The 19,067-nt window shown below is 44.7% G+C and overlaps 1 long non-coding RNA gene across 2 annotated transcripts in view; it reads right to left on the bottom strand.

Annotated features, from left to right (window-relative positions):
• Positions 1-19,067, bottom strand: part of LOC139796635 (uncharacterized) — a 521,507-nt gene that overhangs the window by 211,534 nt on the left and 290,906 nt on the right. The window lies entirely within an intron of this gene.

The following is a 19,067-nucleotide window of genomic DNA, read 5'->3' as shown; positions in this document are numbered from 1 at the left end:
GTCTCTGTGATTGAAGCAATATTCTTTCCACTGCTCCTCCTGAGAGACTTTCCAGTGCTTGATACATCTGACTATTGAAGTGTTGCCTTCAGCATCCTCTCATTATCATTGGAAATGAAGATTTTTTTTTTTTTCCACCCTGGCTGCTCTGCTGCTGGGATATTTTGGGTTGGTTTTTTTTCTTTTCTGGAGTAATTCACAGCAAATGAGTTTCAGAAGGGTAATGACTTGACAGAGAAAGGTGGCAGACCCAGCTTCTCCACTTTTCAGTTCAGGCTTTTTCTGTGGTCCCTCCAAAATGTGTCTCTGCTCCAGTGTCTCCTGGGCATTGTACTCTTTTCCTGGATTCTAAACAAATCTGAGGACTGGAGATCTGTGTCCACAGCTGTCTTTGTGAGACACCTTACAAAGGTCCAACTGCATCCTTCTGGCAGCCCTGAAGAGTCCCTGTTTTCTGGCTGCCCTATTCCTCAACCTCCTGAAATCTGAATTTTTCTCTCCTGCCTTACTTTTTGCTTTGGGGTGGTAAATGCTCTTGGGAAACAGGAGATTGCTTTTCTCTCTCTGTCTTAATTCATGATCTAGCTGGAACATTCTGAGCTGAACTGGGTTTAGATGTAATTTGCAAATTTCCCCGCAGTGCTTGAGAAGGGGTCTAACACCATTCAATTACTTTTTTTTTTTTAAAAAAAAGGCAATACAAGAACCTGTGTTTGCCTTATGTGTCCTCCCAGCCACAGGCTCCAGCTTCCCTGGGGTGGCTGCTGATTTTAGGGGCATACCCAGGGTAGCTTCACACCTGCTGGGGACACCCACCCTAAGGTGCTGCTGCTGAGAATGAGGCAGGAAAGAAAAATTTTAATGCTTGAGAGCATTTCCTGAAATCAGAATGTTGCAGGGCTTTAAAAACGTGCTCTGCTTTTGCACAGCCAGATGGGAAGGAGGCCACAGAAAGATTTTTTTCCCCCAAAACCTACTGTGGATTTAAATCCTTGCTTCACTGTGGGGCTACGGGGGCTCCATTTCTTTCACTTTTCCAGTGACCATTCCTTGGACATCCAACATCTTTGGCAGAAGACAGTTCCAGCAGGCTGGAAGCAGGGGCAGGAGTTATGTGCTGGAAAAGTATGGACCACTCTGCCCAAAGAAGGCCAAAGAGGGACTGAAGATTTGCTGGGGTTCTAGGGCTGTCCTCCCTTCAACTCCTTCCTGTCTCTTCCTGACTGCCACCAGAAATCCCATCCCACCTCTGAGAAATGCTTTCTAAACCAGCTATTTCTGGTGAAAACCTCTTTTGCACCCCAATTTTCCAGCCAACCCTCCTGTGGCCATGTGTGGCAGCTTCTCGTTCTCTCTGCAAGCAGACAAAAAGTTTTTTTTTAGAATAACAATCTGAACGGCTTGAAAAAAAAAAAATATCTAATTTTAAGGGGATTATAGCAAACCTCTTGTAAACTGTATTCAATAAGAAGAGGACTTAGAACAGGGCCTGTAATGGGTCTGAGCAACTTTGCTGGGGAAACAGGTAATTTCCTGATGGTTAACAGCTAATTTTTCTAACAATTGAAACAGAGGGATCATGCCTGCAGTTTTCTAATGGACACTCATGAACTGGCAAGAGGACTGATGAATACCAGGTGGCCCAACTTCACTTTCCTAGTATCAAAGATTCCATTTAGCTCAGCAGGCAGTGGGATCTCTGACCACCTGAAGCTGCACGGTGGTGCAGGGGCAGTTCAGAGCCACATGGAGCTTACACCCCCCTCCTGGGAAATAAAAAACCATTGATAAATGGTGTCCTTGCAATATCTTCATTAGAAGCAGCACCATCAAAATGATCCAGGCCTGGAACTCAGTCCCTCAATCATTCTGGAGTCACCAGAGATGTCTGTTAACTCTCTAAGTGCTGGCCCACTCTGATGCTTTGTCCTATGGTTCCCCCTGGGAAGCATCCGTGGGATCCATGGGATCACCAGGGCCTGGAGAAGTGGCAAAACTCACCTCTGTAGGACCAGTAAGGCAAAAAAAAATCTTAGGATGGCTTTTTGTCAGACTCTTATCATTCTCTATGCCTCTTGTTTTGAAGGAGAAATGTTTACAAGCTCTATGCCCTGCTAATAGTTATTTTTTTTAGTTTACTATACTTATTATTACTGTACTATATACTTTACTATAATTGGTATTACTTGTCATGAGATTAAGTTGTGTCTTTTTTTTTTTCCTGCCAACATCTGTTTTTTTCTTGCAAAGAGAAAGACTTTATTCCTATGACTTTGAAAAGCCCCCTTTGTGCAAGCTGCCTTAATGCTTTAGATCAGAATTTTTTGGGGAAAAAAAAAAAAAGAGGTTGGTAGATTCACTGTAGTATTTTTCACTCAAAATATTGAATACAGACCCATTCTGAGCCTTCTGCTTACTCTCTCTGGAGAGGAGTTTGATCATGAAGTTCAGAATTCATGAAGACTGTGGAGCTCTGCTCATTCAGATAGACATTTTGCAGGCATTTTTCCCTCTTCCTCTCCATCTCTCCAATATCCCCCTTTCACTATCTTACTGGTAGTATCTTTGAGCCTTGGAAATGGATCCAGGAGACTTCTCTTCAAAATCCTGTAAAATTTGTCCTCCTGGTGCCAAATCATCCAAGTTTCTCCCCTTTGCTGTGTGAATCCAGAAGCTTGTAAATCCAACATTTCTTCTGGAAATCCTGAGACTTCTGCAGAGTGATCATCCTCAGATCACACTCAGGGCTTGGCTTGGGATTTCCTCACCTTTCTCTAAGGAAGGACAGTCCATGAGCACACACAAGCCACGCAGATCACCTCTGATGACTCTTGATTTACCTTTCAAAGGCCAGGAAAGATTTTTTCTCCTCTCTTGCAGGGATATCCCCAAACCTTTCGTCCCTGCCTGTGCCCAGACCCTGGGATTGCTGTCTCCATGGGCAATTTGCAAATTTTTGCAAATTTTGGGCAGATTTGTATCCCTGTTCTCTTCCCAGAGATGCAGCACAAGGGAGATGTTAATGCAAATAGTTTCTGTTGTGTGACCAACACCTTTCTCAGCAGCTCATGAGAGGGGCACAAAAAGAGTGGAAAACAAGCTGATAAATGGCCACATTTACAGTGGTCTTGTACCTGCCTCCCCTTCACTTTACTCCGTGCATACACACAGGGAGTTTTGCAGATCCTCTTGGTGCATTCACTAAATCTCTCAGGGCTCAGAAACAGTTTTTTGTTTTTTTTTTTTTTTCCTTTAACAAAAAGCTGCAGGGTTGTATGTGCTTGTCTGTACACACAGGAGATTCTGGACATCACAGAGGGCACAGAGCATCTCCCAGGTATCTGACTGCACTTATGTGCTTTGCAAATATTAACAAGACAGATTTAGGGTTTAGAGTACATACTCTTGGCAGGGAAATGATTTAAGGTTCTAGCACAGCAAGCTTGGAATTAATAAGCAGCACATCTCTGTGCTAGCTTAATGGTTGGACTTGACAACCTGAAAGGTCCTTTCCAATCAAAAGGATTCTATGATTCTCTAGTAGAAAACTGGTTAAAAAGGCCCAAGATCATGAGGTAACAACATGATGCCATTGCTTACCAACCCCCCCACCCTACAAAAAAAAAAAAAACCTCTCCAGATTTTGCAATGTGGGAAAATGAATGTTTTATACAAGGTAATTTTTCTGCTGTACTCTGTTTGATTTTTTTTTTAATAGACTTAAAGTCTCAGCTTATTCTGGATCTTCCTAAATGTTGGGCTATACCAACTTAGCTGTAACTAGGCTCCTGATTCAATTTTAACTGGAGTGCCTTGATGCCAGCAGTGAAGTTTCTTTGTGCCTCATTAGCTGAGAGACACTGATGTGTCCCCCCAAAACAGATGGGCTGCTTAGATGTGGCTTTTGATTTACACCCACTTGGAAGACTCTAGTTTTAGGTATGGTATTTCCAGAAAGAAATCCTGAAGAGGTCCTGGAATAGTGGGAGTTAGCAAACATAACCACTGGGAAGGAATGTAGGGATTCCATGTGTGTCGTTCAGAAAAAAAGTGCGGGTAATGTGAAAGTCTTTTGCTATCTAAAGCTTCTTCTGAAATGGAGAAGGATCTCTTGTACTCCCTGATAGAGGTAGAAATAATGTGTCCATCTTGCAGAAGATAAGATGGCCAAAATGAAGTCAAGCTATCCAAGCACTTCCAGTCAAGAACTGGGGGAGGCTGTGGAGACTGGGGATCCCCTTCATGGAAAAAGTTAGATGCCAGTTGGTCAGGAATAGATCAGTTTAATTCTCATTTATATATGAGAGCTGGGCTAGAAGAATTCCTTTCTTTCAGGCCTGCATTTCCACGTCCTGCTTGATCTCTTCCTCCAAGGAGCTGGAGAGCCCCAGAGGCTGGGTTGGCAGGAGCAGAGAGCCCCTCCAGGCTATACAGACTGTGCTGATGGATTTGTTGCCACTGCAGTGTAGTTTCCCTCCTGTCCCTGTCCCTTTTCCAGTATTCTTTTCTAAGAGGCTCAGTGAGCAGCCAGTGTGGGTCTGTTTCCCAGGGCAGGACTCCCAGAGTGGTTTCCAGAGTCAGTCTGGATGTATCAACCCATCCTGAGGATGTGCAGATGCACACAGACAAGAGCACAGAGAGCTGGGAAAGTGCTTATTAGTGAGTTTTACTAACATTTTCTGTTACAGAGTCCTTCTTTCACTTGTTTATAACTCTGACAGCTTCAACTGTTTGGGCTTAAATTTCACGTACGGAGTGTTTGCCTCAAACTGAATTATTTACAGAAATTTCAGCCAAAATGACATAGTGTTTCTGAGAAGAAGCCTGGAAAAATACATTGTTTGCCTTGTTGCCTTTTCCCTTTTCTTTTTTTCTTTTTTTTTTTTTTTTTTTTTTAACAACCTTTTATTTGGAAAGCCCTAGAACCCCTGTGCTTTGGAAGTGCAACCGGACACTTGGCAGCAGAGGTGGCTTTTGTGTTGGGGATGGGCCTTGTCTGTCCCTGTGAAAAACTACCCACATTTGGCCAACTTGTAAGACTCAGAAAAGCCACGTGGAGAGCATCTGCTACTTTTGCTGTCTTAACTCTTAGTATACAGTAGAAAGTTCCCATCTTGATGGCAAGCCCTGGTATGACAACGTTGGCATGCCTGTGCTATACCAGTGATCAGGCATCCTCTGAGTTTAGTGAAAATTACCCAGGTTTTCAAGCTGATCACTCAACAGTCAGGAAACACCTGGATTAAGTCCTCCTGAGCAATATTAATTCCACCCTTTTGTGCAGAACATAGAATCACAGATTGCTCAGGCTGGAAAACACCTTCAAGATCATCAAGTCCACCTTCATCCTGATCCTATTACCTTGTTCCTGATGCCCACCACTAATCCATGTCCCCAAGCACCACATCCAGGGGATTTTAAACACATGGAGGGATGGAGACTCAACCACCTCCCTGGGGAGCCTCCTCCAGTGCTTAACAACCTTTCCTGTAAAGAAGTTTCGCCTGATTTTTACCTAAATCTCCCCTGATCCAACACGCGTTATGGGCTTAAATCCTCTTTCCCACCTATTTCCTTCTGGGCTCCACCAAAAGGAAGGATACCAACCCCTGGGCTCCTGCTGGATTTATTGCAGGTGACAGCAAGTGGGAAGCAGAATGAGCAATGGGAGGGCTGGGGCTCTACCTGCCCGAGCTGAGCAGTGCTGGAAGGGGTGGGGGATTTTGTGCTCATGGATGCTCAGCCACCCTCCCTACAGCAAACTCCCCACAGAGGGCTTCTGATTGTAGGTTCTTATCTTCTGGGATATCAGTCTGGGATGCTGGGGTCTCAGGTGGGACTGAGGTTGGCAGGAACACTGATCTGAGCCCCTGCAGTGCTGCCTAGTGACGAGCCAGAGGGAAAACCAAGACCTAAGCACCTCAATGACAGGACTGAAAATTAATGCTTACCACGTATCTTGTAGACACACTGCTGGCCATATGGCTCTGTCTATACTGTCAAAGGCCCTGAGGCTGCCTTCGAGACCAGATTCAATTTTGTAAGCTTGCAAGCATGGCCAGGGGGTCAAGCAGAGCACAGACTGGAGCCAGATGTAGCCTGATGAGCCATGCAGGCACTGCTTGAAGGAGCCACGGGGCCACGGAGGACACCACAGCTTCAGCTGCTCTGGAAACTCCATCCACAACCATATAGATGGGGCTTATGCTTTCAGTTCAACATTTGGAGCATGAAGGAAAATACCAACTAGCCTCCTGGGGCCGTAGCAAAAATAGATGAATTAATCTTCATGAGGCACTTTGATACTATTGTCATGAGTGCTATAGAAAAGCCCATGAGGAAACAAAACCAGGGGTCTTTTTTTTTTTCTATTTTTTTTTTTTTTTTCCTCAGAGCAGGATTTGAATAGTCAGTAAGGCTGGAGGTCACAAACTGAACAATGAGGGAAAAAACCCAAATCTTGAATAGCTGTTCCTGTAGTGAACAGTACCCATCCTGAGCAGAAAGCAAGGCAGCCATCCCAGGAAGGAAAAAAAAAAGCCACGTCCTGATGCCAGGCTGAGCTGTGCCATGGATGATGCAAACACACGAGGGAGCCCTCCTAAAGGTGCACAGGTAAGTGGAGAGGAGCAGGTAACTCCACCCAGGTGGTTCTGGAACCTTGATTTCACAGGTTTTTTTGCATGCACAGAGCCCACCTCCCCCCAGCCCCGTCCATGTGTACATTCCTCACGCATCAAAGGTCAAGGATGATGTGGTTACTGGGCAAATTTTCCCCATTAAAACCTTACCAAAGGCAGATGTTTAGGGGCCTCCAGGATTTACAGATTTGCTCTCCAAAGAGGATATTAGGGAAGATGTCTGTTCTCCCGTTGGGTTGTATGCTGTGTTTTTGAAAGCCTCAGTGCCCACCCCAGATTAAAGCAGCATGTTGCTCGAATACTGGGCCTCCAATGAAGATGCCTTTCAACAAGGCAAAACCACTAATGAGAAAACATAGACAGAAAGAGAGCCAGCCCCCCAATGGCCCTGGTTCTCAGCTTTGAGTAGCTTCCAGGGCCTTTGGAAGGAGAGGTCAGAGGAAGATGAAGTCTTTGACAGTCAGGACGCGGAAGGAAAGAAGGAAAAAGAGCAAGGGAGAGGGGAAAAAAGAGAGGAAGAGATCCTGCTTGGCCACATACCATCCATGCAGATAGTGTGTTGCATTTTTCCAGACTAGGGAGACCTCCTCTTCCAAATGTTCCAGTAATTAACCTCACTTTCTTGGCTGGTGTTAATTTGTTCCAAGTATTTGGGCTTTAGATCTAACCATGGGAATCTCATTCCCTGCAGAAGTCTTGCCAGCTATTACTAGACATTTTACCACACACATGCAGGCCAAAAAAAGCAAGGCTAATTACACTGCTTTTTTGTGAAGTGAAGTGTGTTTGTTATAAGTTCAACATCTCCTAATAAAGGAGAGGAGGGGGGGGGAGAGGCAAGGCAGCATTTTTGTGTCTCTGTGGCTGCCTGTGGGAGGATGGGGAAGAGTGGAAAAGAGTGGAGCTGCCTTCAGCTCTACAGTACCCACAACATAAATCCTCTGGGAGGCTTTGGGAACCAAGGTGTGAGGATCCACCACACCAAAACCAGAGAAGAACAGTGCTATACCAAGGTTTTGAGCCAGGAATAACCAAGTTCAATTATTCGGTACCGATGGGAGTTCTTTAAGTAAAGAATTAAATAGGAGGAAATTATGTGAACCAGATGGCGATTTCCCAATCCTTTAATTTTTTCTCCTCCTTTTGTGCTGTGTGTGCTACCTGTTAAGTGGAAGGAAAAGTGTCTGACAAGCAGCAAAGCCATACACGACAAAACCTACAGCAAGGGAAATAGGTTATGAAAATCCCCCTGATTTTTCAAGTCCCAGTGTCTGCAGTTTTTGGAGCCATTCCACACTGAAGAAGTTTATAAAGGGCCAGAAAGGTAAAAAGGGCTGGAGAGGCTGTCATAGTGCCAGAGTGTTGACATTTGGGATCTTTCATCAGGTTAAGTCCTGAATTTTACAGAAAGATTTTTTTTTTTCCTGCTTGCTATTAATTTTCCAGCTTTTGAAATTAACAATAAAATGTAATAATACCTAGTACCAACATAAACCCTTTTATCCTTAGACCTCAAAGCAGTGAGTCAGTATTATTATCCATGGTTTCAGCCCATCTGCAAATAAGTTTCTTCAGGGTCTATCTCAAAATCTGATTTTGTAATCCTCTGCTTGGTGCATTTGAATTTATTTATTTATTTATTAAGTGGCTAAGTGTAAGTTGCTCAGACAAGTTTCTCTGTAACTTCTCTGGGTTGTCAAGCCTGAAACTAAAAAAACCCCTAAAAAACTAAAAAAAAAAAAACTAAAGCAGGAGTCCTTAGTGTTTGTCAAGGCTTTGAGTTTGGGAAAGCAGTGAGCAAGCTGCAGGCAACATTTACCTTTTTCCTACAACCTTCCTGACTGATAGGTGAGTGCAGGGGATGAAATGCTTTGAAAGAGTTCAAATTTGGGAACTGGATTCTGCTCCCCATCTGAGAACCCTCCCCAGGTTAAGCTCTCTGTGAAACAAAATGCTGGAAAAAAATATATTTGGCTTTCAGAGAAATACTGATTTTTGATTTCTCATTTTTTTAAACTGTTTTCTAATACCAACTTCAACATGAATTAGAAAAAAAAAACCCTATCATCAACGCTTTGTTTCGAGGAGGAAAGTGGTATTTCTCTGTTCCAAAATGTTAAAATATCTTTTGTTTTTTACTGGCATTGCTGAAATTCCTTCCCTTCCCCCAGGTTTCTTCTTCATATAACAAGAGCACTATCAGCTTTATCTTGATGGAAGGGCATATTCTCACAGAGTGCAATTCCATCAGCTTTCTCTGACCAGGGTCAGTTGCCAGCTTCATTTTTCTGTGTTTTATATTCAGAGAGGCTGAGGTTACTCCCCTATGATCCTCATTCTCTTCACACTGAATCATTCCCCCCAGAAGGTCAGGCACAAGACTCCTGTAAATTAGCACAACTCCATTGAAAACACAGGGTCACACCAGCTTTGGCTCCATAGCTCTAGTTAAAGGAGTGTATTTTTGCCTCCATCAAGGTTGAGACTGGCCCAGCCCATCTGGTGAAGCAAGGTCTAAGGAGGGATCAGAAATATAATTTTATTTTTCTTCTCAGTCTTAGAAGGGATCAGAAATATAATTTTATTTTCCTTCTCGGTACCCTGTTAAAATTTAGTGTATTCCGGGTGTTTCCCAGCTCCTTTGGAGAACATGGTGAATCAGTGATGAGCCAAGAGCACTGGAGGTGGTGGTGACACCAACCCCCATGTCAGAGGCTGGCAAATGGTCCAGGTCTCAGAGCAAGAACAACCATCCCAGCTCCTACACACAGCCCTGGCTCTACCCTGAGCAGCTGCTGAGGAGTGCTCAGGGCTTCCTTCAGTGCTCTCCTACTTACTGGCAGTAAATGGTATGGTTCATCCCTAAAACAAACTGCTGAGACCCAGTCCAGTCCGCTGCTTCCACGTTCTGGACCTTGTGTTCTGCATGTTCAGCCTGAGGAGCTTCCAGCTGATGCTTGGCCACACAAACAGTTGATTCAGTGGTGTTGAAAAGCAAAAGCTGCTTTTATGAAAGGCTAAAGGAAAATGGTAAGCCTCTTGGATCACATATATGGCCCTGAGGATGGCCTCAGCAACATTATGACTGTGGCACGGTGTTCCCCAGCCTTTCCCCTTTGCCTCTTCCCTCCACCCCAAATTTTGCAGCTCTTCATTAGCACCAGATAACTGCTTCAACCAGATAACTGGTTTTAAAAAAGAGGCAGAAATGTTAAATGTTTTTGTCCCCACCACAGGATGGCTGTGAAAGCCATGCTAAGCAAGCCCTCTCCTAAAGCAAGGATCTGGACTGGAATGTGTTCACATTTAATTTATTTTGAGCAACTTTCTATCTCAGAAAATACCCATCCTCTTTTGAATCTTTGTCATGCATGGACAGCCAAGAGAGACACACATTGACTGCAGAGGTATCCCTTTTTGTTAAAAACATTGCAAGGGAATAGCTCCCATAAAGAGTGTGTCTCCAAAGGAAAAACTCCGGAGCCAGGTGGGATGCTCAGGTGAGCAGCTACACACTGCTGCGGTGTGGTGTCCCCCCCTGGCAAAAGAAAACCAGGAGAATATACTAGGGACAAGCAGAAATCCTGTGGACAGAGAGCAGAGGGCTGGTTTGAATCAGACTGCCCTGGGATGACTGCATGAGTTTTTGGCTTCCCCTAGGGCCATCAAATGGTGAGTGCAAGCCTCTGGAGCCTTGTACGGCTGAGCTGAGATGAGAGGAATTTTTCAACACCCAAAGCTGGATCAAACCCTCCTTCCTGCCTCTAGTTCATAAAGCTTTCTAACTTTTGAAGGGGAGAAAAAGTGATCCCAGATGTACAGCCCTAATTACATACTTAGATGAAATTGGATTAAGGTGGCTGCTGCCTGTCCTTTCCCTCTGAAGATGGCTGTGACTGGCAAGGGACTGTGGTGTGGGCTGCTGATGCTGGGGCACAGACAAAGGGGGTCAGACCCAGCACTGCACTCAATGAAAGCTCCAGCAGAAGTTTTCCTCTGACTCAGAACTGCCTTCTAACCATCAGGGCCATTATCTTGACCTTGGAGTAGATTTATACAGTTTTTCTTAAGATAGTGCCCTTCTCCCCCATGAAGCTACGTGTGGAAGTACCTACTAAGTGATCTTCCTAGTGACACACACATCTTCCCAACAGAAAAATTGAAATAAATAGAAGAAAATAACCCAGCAACAGGGCCACATTATGCATTAGTATTTTTAATGTGCTTAGCATATGTCTAGCTCTTTTCATTTCCACTAAATCAGCCCGATGTTCTATATCTCTATCCCGCCTGCCTCACGCCCATGTGCAACGCATTTCAGTCCCCACACGTGGAAGGCATGGGAACTGGGTTTTCCTGCTGCAGGCTGGAAGGCAAGTCACCATGGAGCTGCTCAGTGCAAGCCCACAGCTCCCTGGGGAACAGCAAGATTGCTGACAGCAGAAGGATGGCAAGTCAGCCACATGGATCTGATATGGGTCTGATGAACACACAGGGTTGGAGTCCCCCTGCCCACTGGCAGCCGGATGGTATTAGCAGGATACAAATCAGCCTGCTCTGTGCTCCCTGTCTGAGCAGGATTTTCACAAAATGAATATTTATGGTGTTTTCATATTTCAGATAAAACCCCTGGAGTCTCATAATGTTGTTCCAATCCAAACGAAGCCGATGGCCGCGGCACCGTGCCCTGCCACAAAAAGCAGCTCTTGCACAGCTGACCCAGTTCAGCTTAAAGCTGAAGCAGTGCAAAGGCTTCAGTGATCCCGTGGCCACTGCCAGACCAGTCTGTTGATGGGATCCCTCTGGAAACACAGGCTGGGCTCCACAGCTTCAGGCGGGTGACCTCAACCCTCTGGAATCACGGGCTGGGGTGCACAGCTTTGGGTGGGTGACCTCGAGGTTGAGACTCAGCTCCTTGAACACAGAAGCAGCTCCTCTCACCTCTTAGGCACTTGTTCTGATCTATATTTCTATATTATTCCTGAAAAGAGGTGAGGATTTGGCTCAGAGAAGCTGCCATTAGAAGTGATGGTGCTGTGGTGGCTTCTTAATATTGCTTCTGTGTCTGGTTTGATGCTATCTGAAGCACACCAGTCAAAAATGCTGCATTAGAGAAATGTTTTCAAGTCAAAATAAAGAGAGTGGTGAACAGCTTTCCTGAAACACAATCTAAAGCTGACAAGGAGGGGGTTTGAGGTGGTTTTTTGAGTGGTGGTAGATCCGGTCTTGCATCCTGCACAAGTTCCTGTAACTTGTAACCTGGAAACAGATTTGAGTTTTTGAAAAAATCCAAGTGCCTTTGAAGGCCGTGGTGCCACCACATTTATCCATGTGGCAGCTGTGGTTTTAAACAACCTCTTGAGGCAGGAACACTAATTCCCTTCTGGACAAATACTCTGTTTTACTGCAACTATCTGGCTAGCATAACAGGGGACAGACAGTCCTGAGAGCCCTGAAGACTTTCCAGTCTGGTAGCAGTAGAATAGCAGTGGAAATTAAGAGGTTCTGAGTTTCTAGAAATAAAGAAAAGAGTGCTGGAAAGGGCATTTGGGATGATTCTCAGCTCAGGCTCAGGGAACAACTGCTGATCTGAAAGGCAATATGAGGAATTTCACAAAACCATTGGGGGAAATAAACCTTCCTCCCTCTTGATATTCTCTGGCATCTGAGAACTCAGCAAATGCAAGGGGCAGCATTACAAATCACCAAGCAAACTCTTAAAGGTCACCCTAATTTATATTTGGTTGGAAATGGGAACCACTGTGGCTCATTAACTTTTTTTTTCCTGGAAGTTCCATTGAGCTAAAAGCCACCAATCTAGCCCTGTAAGCCCAGTCTGGCCAATCCTTTGGACCTTCCCAAGAAACTGCTGTAGTCACCTTCTGTAAAACCCCTCTGGGTTCATCAGCAAAGCCCTGCTCTGATGGGACACAACTGCATAACCTTGGCTCACAGTGCTGAGGAAGAGCTATGAGAAAGTCTGAAAAGAGGTAAGAAAAGTAAAACTACCAGCAGACACACAACTTGCTGAGATGGCATCGTGCACGGGCTGAAGGATTCAACAGGGAAAGAAAGCACCACCATGAAACACATAAAACCCCAAAGCAAAACGAACAGCAAACAGAAGACCCCAAACAAACAGAGAGGCTCGTGAGGAATTGTAGGGTCCCTGTGTGGCACCATCAGTCCCAGTGGAACCAGTGAAAGCTGAGCATTGCCAAGGAGGTGGTTCCCAGGGGCTGCTCAGACCAACCCAGGTCCTCCTGGTCAGCCAGCACCCTGGGTGCCCTGTCAGGGTGATGATGCTGAGTGTAATAGCTTATTAAATCCCAGACAGCTTCTCTGTGAGCCTTTAAATTATTGTGTCACACTCCTAAGATGTGTGTGATACCCTGAGCCCAAGGAGGGGCTGTCATCAGCTGCCTCCTTTCAACAGGTGAAGAAGAAGTGAGAGAGGTCTGATGGGCTGAGCTCCTGGCTGGCACTGAGGTTTGGGGTCAGCCCCAGAGCTTTGGGAACTGGGGAGGATGGTGCCAGCACTCTGTGCTCCATATGGCCCCCAGCCTCTGTGCACAGAGCACAGGACAACTGTGAACACCCAGTGGATTTGTAAGAACTTCCCCACCTCAGAGGGGTGCATTGTGAAAATTAATCAGTTTGTGTTTGACTTTTGGACTTGGCGCTCCCTCAAGAACTTCTTCACACACAAAGCCACAATAAACTAATTAGGCCTATTTCTCTGACAGGCTGTTAAAGAAGAAAGAGAAGAAGGATGTGTCTAAACTGCTTGGAAGACAATATTGGATATATGTGCCAAGTAGCAAAAGGCATCAGTAGCTCTTTAAATTCCTTCGCTCTGAAACTTTGATGAACAGAAATAGCAAATGAATGGCTTCCAGAAATGATGGGAAATAGTTCTCATTGCTGTTTGGCTTGTGTTTCTCTTTAGGGGGTCACCAGAGCTGGAAGCAGGGGGTGGGGGGAGAGCTATGAAAGAATTAGTTTCAAAGAAATAAAGTATGTTAAACATATTTTGAAATAACTTAGTCAATTTGCAAAATAGGGTAATAAAGGCCATGCTCACAGCTCGATTCATGTATATAAATATACATACATGTATGTTGTGCAGGACACAAAATAATTCCATCTGGAGAGTTGGGTATTGTCTTGCACAAAAGGCTCCTACTTGAGTCATTAATGGTATATTTTATTAAAGGAAAATTGGCTTCAAAAGTGGTTGGGAATTGTGGGAATAAAATTGGGATGAAAGTAATTATCCCCCTGCCCTGTCTCTTTCCCTTGTGTTCATTTTTCTGTTCCAGACACAGACGGCAACAGCAGCTCCTCTGTCTTCTGTTCCTTCCATGTTTGATCTTCTGCCTGTGCTTTCTTCTGCCGGGTCCTGGAGCCCGTAGGAATGAGGGTATTGTGTCCACATTGCATGTGATGACATGTGTTTGGACCAGCACCAGGCCAGCCTGGCAAGAAGAGCCTGAAATCCAGCGGGGCTGAACAGCAGGCCAGGTCCCTCCTGGTGAAGAGCTCAGCCACTTCTTTAAAACCCACTGGGGAGAAAAGATGTCAGAGAGAGCTGAACCTGCTGTGGCACCTGTTTTTTTTCATTTGGGTGGTTAAACCAGGAGTGAGCACATCAGCCCAGCCAGGGCTTCAGCACGTTGGAATAAAACAGGATAGAGAGGTGTTTCCCAACAGGGGGAAGCTCATGTCAAGAGGGATGTGCTGAGTACGGGAGAATGGTGAAGCACCCTGAATGTCCTGGCACAGAAACAGGTAGCAACAGGTGGCAATGAAGGTCCTTCTGGGCTGCATCTGGGGGATCCATTCTCTGTTGAGCTCTTGAAGCTCATCTTGGCTGCCCCAGCCCACAAGACAGCCCATGCAAAGGGTGATTTCCTTTCAAAGTCAAGAAGAAAGTGAGTGCAGTGACTGAGTGGTAAATGTCTCTTTGGCTGAAGAATTAGCTTGGAAAGGCTGAAGAATGTTTTTCCTTTAACACAGCTAACCCTCTTTTGCTTTTCATCAATACAGTGACTTAGAGAGTGAACAATCTTTCCAAAATGTCTACCCCATAGATTGCTGCTCCTTGCAGAGAGGGTTGGCCATGAATTCTTGAGGACGGTGGCTTTCGTTTCACCCAGACTATCATTGTGTGTCATCACTGAGGCAATAATTAATGCTTACTGGGAATGCTGGATACTGGTTTTAAACAAGGAAGCTGTAAACTGATGGAAAAGTCACGTGGAAAAGACTATTTGGCTCAGGGAAAAGTGGTGAGGAGAAAAAGGGAGAAAGAGGTCAACAGACAGTGAGAGTTACACAAGGCGCAGACTGAGATGGGGAAAATCACTTTTCTTATACTTAAAAGAAAGTAATCCACTCAGTTCAGGCTAGGTCAGAACAGAAAGTCAAGGATCTCCCCATTCTTAAACATTGCAGTTGCAGCACAGTATTGTAGCCAACAAGTATTCCAAGGGAAAAATAATCCACTGACAAAATGGAGTAAGATGCAAACAACCAGAGCGTGCTTTAACTTCAGGGTCAGCATTCACATCACTGTCCTTGCACTAAGAGGTGTTTTTATTCCTAGCACAGTTGTACCCAGACAATACCATGAGATCAGTTTCTATCCTTGAAGAGATGCAGAGTCAGAAGAAATCTTTGTTTGAAACAAATGCTCCAGCCACAGGCAATGAAGAGACGCTGGGTTATCTCCCTTTTACAGGTGGGTAAAGTGAGGCAGAAAAGCCCCGTGGCCCTGATTACAGAAGAAATCAATAAACACTTAGGGATCAAATACCTCAGGACCTACAGATCTGGCCTTGCATGAGGTGCCTGAGGTTAAACAGGAAGCCTATGGCAAAACTGAGAATTGAATCCAGATCCCCGGGACACTCAGCCCCAGCCTCTTCCAAATCCCAGCTTTCTATGGATGTGTGGAAGCCACTGGAAACTCTAAGTGAACTCTCATTATGTCAATTAATTTTTGCTTAATTAAACAAATCTTTTGCAGACATATGTGGGATGTTAGCTCCCTTTCTGTACTGAAAAGATGACAGACTGCTACACACACAGAGGGACGGGCTGGTAATTAACTTTAGCAGCATGATCACTGATCTGAGATACAGCAGCCCAGCTTGAGAGGGCAAATCTGCACAGCTAGGGCTGTGTTTTGCCCCTCCGTGCATGGAACAGCATCTCTGAACTTGTTCCTCCAAGACATATTGTAGAAGCTGCTAAAATGCAGGAGGCAGCCACAGGCAGCCATGTGCCACTTGCAAGCCACGTAGCATTGATGTGCTATCCCCAAAGGAATTTTCCAGCTGTCACCACAGCTGCTTCCTCCGAGGCCAGAGCTGCCAGCCAAAGATGATGCTGGTGGCTGGACAGGATCTGGAAACCCCCATGGCTGGAATCCTGCTCCAGACCTATCCCTTGAATAGGGAAACCATTGCAGAGCTCTATGTCAGGGTCTCTGTGTCATGGGAATGGGTGAGGGTCTGTTTTAGAGAGTGGTGAGAGGGCCTAAAAACCTGAATTTGCTGTCCAGCCTCCACTTGGTGTCCCACTCCTTTAGCTGCTCTCCCTGAACAAAACTTGGACTATGAGTTATTGAGCTGCAGGTTGTGTTAAAGATAACTTATTTATGGGTTATAACTCATGAAAAATGGATGACAGCTGTCATCTTTGGTCTGAGCATCTACACACCACCTAAAGAAGACCTAAATCTCATGGATTTTCTGGGCTGGAGCAACTTCAGTCTCCTCTGAACTGATTCAGAGAGAGAAAATCATCCCACAGGGAGTCTCATGGCAAGACTGCTTCTGGTACTTAAAGAAGAAAGCCCACTTTCACACTTTAGTGCAGTGAAAAACCTGCAGGGCTCAGTACTCAGCCTGGCCCTACAGCTACAAGCACACACACACACACACACAAATCTCCAGAGCATAAGTTTCCTATGTGTAGGAATGGTTTGCATAGTGGGACACCCAATTAGAGAGCCTGTGGGGTCAAACTGGTCTTGATTACAAGAGCCCTTCCCAAGTGGCAATAGCCACATCCATTGATGATTTGAGGTTTTCCCTCACGTTAGCTGCTAGAGATAGGAGAAAAAAAATCTTAAGCTTTGTGAAAATTTCATATTGGATCCCGGAATATTTTTTTTTAGGTACTAGAGACTAATATCTTAGTTTAAAAATAACTACAAACGCAAGACATTGAGAGAAGCCTTTTCCAAAATCTCCATCTGGCTGATTCTACTCTTTACTCCTCCTTGCTGACCTTCTCATACTGTACTGAATGAACCTTGCCATTTCTTGGTTTGGAAACAACTTCCCATATGTATCTCTTTTTTTTTTTTTTAACTCTAAAATAAAAATGAAGACTTACAGCACTCAAGTGTAACTCCTCTTCTCAACTGATTTCAAAGCAAAATATCCTCCACAGATCTCCTTAAATGAACTGTCAACAAAGTCAGCTCTGGGAGGCCAAAACTCAGAAAAGTCACCCAGAGTGCTGACTGGGGAGTAGAAAAACAAACCAGTTCCCCCAAAACAAGAAGAGATGAACCTCGTCCCACTGGAGCAGCTCTGAATGCTGAAGGTTTCCCTTGGTGCTTGGCTGAGGAATCCAACCCCTCACCTCACTGACTTTGCCCCCCAGAAAGGTTATCTTGGAATCAGAAATGTTGCATTGCGTGACTTGGATCCAGTGTTTATAGAATGGTTTAACTGACTTCATATGTATCTGGTCCAGGGAAAGTGATGTTATTAAAACACAACACTGAGACATTGAGCTCTGATAGCAGCTCAACATGAACAAATAAAGCAAGAGTTTTCCCCAAAGTAAAGCAAAGCAAGGATCCCGGCCTCCGTGTGAACTGCAGGGATGAAAGGAGGATGTGATACCATCATCTGAACCTTGACCTTTTCACTGTTGTTTCTTTTTCCAGCTCCAAGCCCCAGTCCTGGGTGTCTCCCATTCTCTTTATCCCCCTCAATCCAACTCTAGCAAACCCCTGGAGCAGGTAAGCTATGAGCTGAGAAGGTTTTTCTCATGTTTTTACTCTTTACATGGCTTTTGCAGCCAGGTCAGAGAAGTGCCTGGATTGGTAGTTGTGACCTTCAACCCCTCAGCATCAACTCTGCTTGCAGAAAGTTCAACAGAAATGGTTGAAATGGGCACATAAACTCAAAGGTAAAAACACACACTGCTTCACCCTATTTGGGAAGTGTTCATATCACATCAGAAACATCTAACAATGTTTTTTTTTATATTAATGCTTTTTTGCTTGATATTAATGCCAGAATTTCTGGAACAAAATCTCTGTTATGACTGATCACTATGGAATAATCTTACTGAGGTCTCTGATAGTCCTGCCTTGGCTTACAGAGACCTATGCATTGCAAATACAAAGGAAAGCTGGCAGGAAATCCTTCAAATGCTGCATGCTGTTATTCTAGAGAATTACTGCCCATGGACCTCTACTGGAAAGTGAAGAAAGTTTAATATCCCACAGAGAGGTTCCACAAATGTTGAGTGAGAGCTTTTACACGACTGAAGCACTGAATTTGATAAGCATAACTTACTGACATGTATCTAGGAGCTTTCATCCAGAGCCCTTAGAAATGGAGGGCAAGGGTATGTTAGACATCAGCCAGTTTCAGGGTGTGATATTTTTTTCTAACAGCATGCAGGAGGGAGTAAATAACAGCCTATGCTTTGCCTGCACCTCAGAAGAAATGTCTTTTGCCTCAATATGCACCAGCCCAGATTAGAACTGACCAATGTATTTAGTAGAGTTAATAGTCTTGTTCCTATGAAAAAAAACCCCACACAAACCACCAGATCTGTAATAGACAGAAGCTTTGCCTGTGAGTCAATATATTGACATGAGATTGTGGGGGAGGCCAGCAAGAAATTGGGGCTACCAAAGGGAATGGCAGCACTGTGCTTCCTTTGTGGCAACTGAATTTTGGTACTCAGGGCTGCTCTCTAACTCCAGAACACTTCAAAGCAAGCCAAACACAAACTCAGTCAAGACTGAAGAAAAAATGGAAACTTACCATGTCAGAGACCCCTTGACTGAAGACTGGAGGGAAGAAGAGCCATCCTTCTGCATTTTACAGTCCATGCTATGGTACAGTTCCCATGGGGGGGCCCAAGGATAATCCCCACTGTTCAGTCTAATTTTGTGCCCAAGAGAGAAGAGTAAGATAGGTGAAGACCATAATTTTCTCTTAGGAACAGAAGCTGCTCTGCAAACTCAGCTTGCTTCTGTGCTCAAAACCAGATGGATTGTAATGGTAATAAATGAATTAAATCTTTATCATCTGTCAGCAAAGCCAAGGGGAGAAGGAAAACTAAGCTCAAAGGGTTAGAAAAGGACTCCACATTCCCCACAGAGGA

This window comes from Heliangelus exortis, chromosome 5, assembly GCF_036169615.1.
Source record: "Heliangelus exortis chromosome 5, bHelExo1.hap1, whole genome shotgun sequence".
NCBI classification, from domain to species: domain Eukaryota; kingdom Metazoa; phylum Chordata; class Aves; order Apodiformes; family Trochilidae; genus Heliangelus; species Heliangelus exortis.
This window is presented reverse-complemented; position numbering and strand designations above follow the sequence as displayed.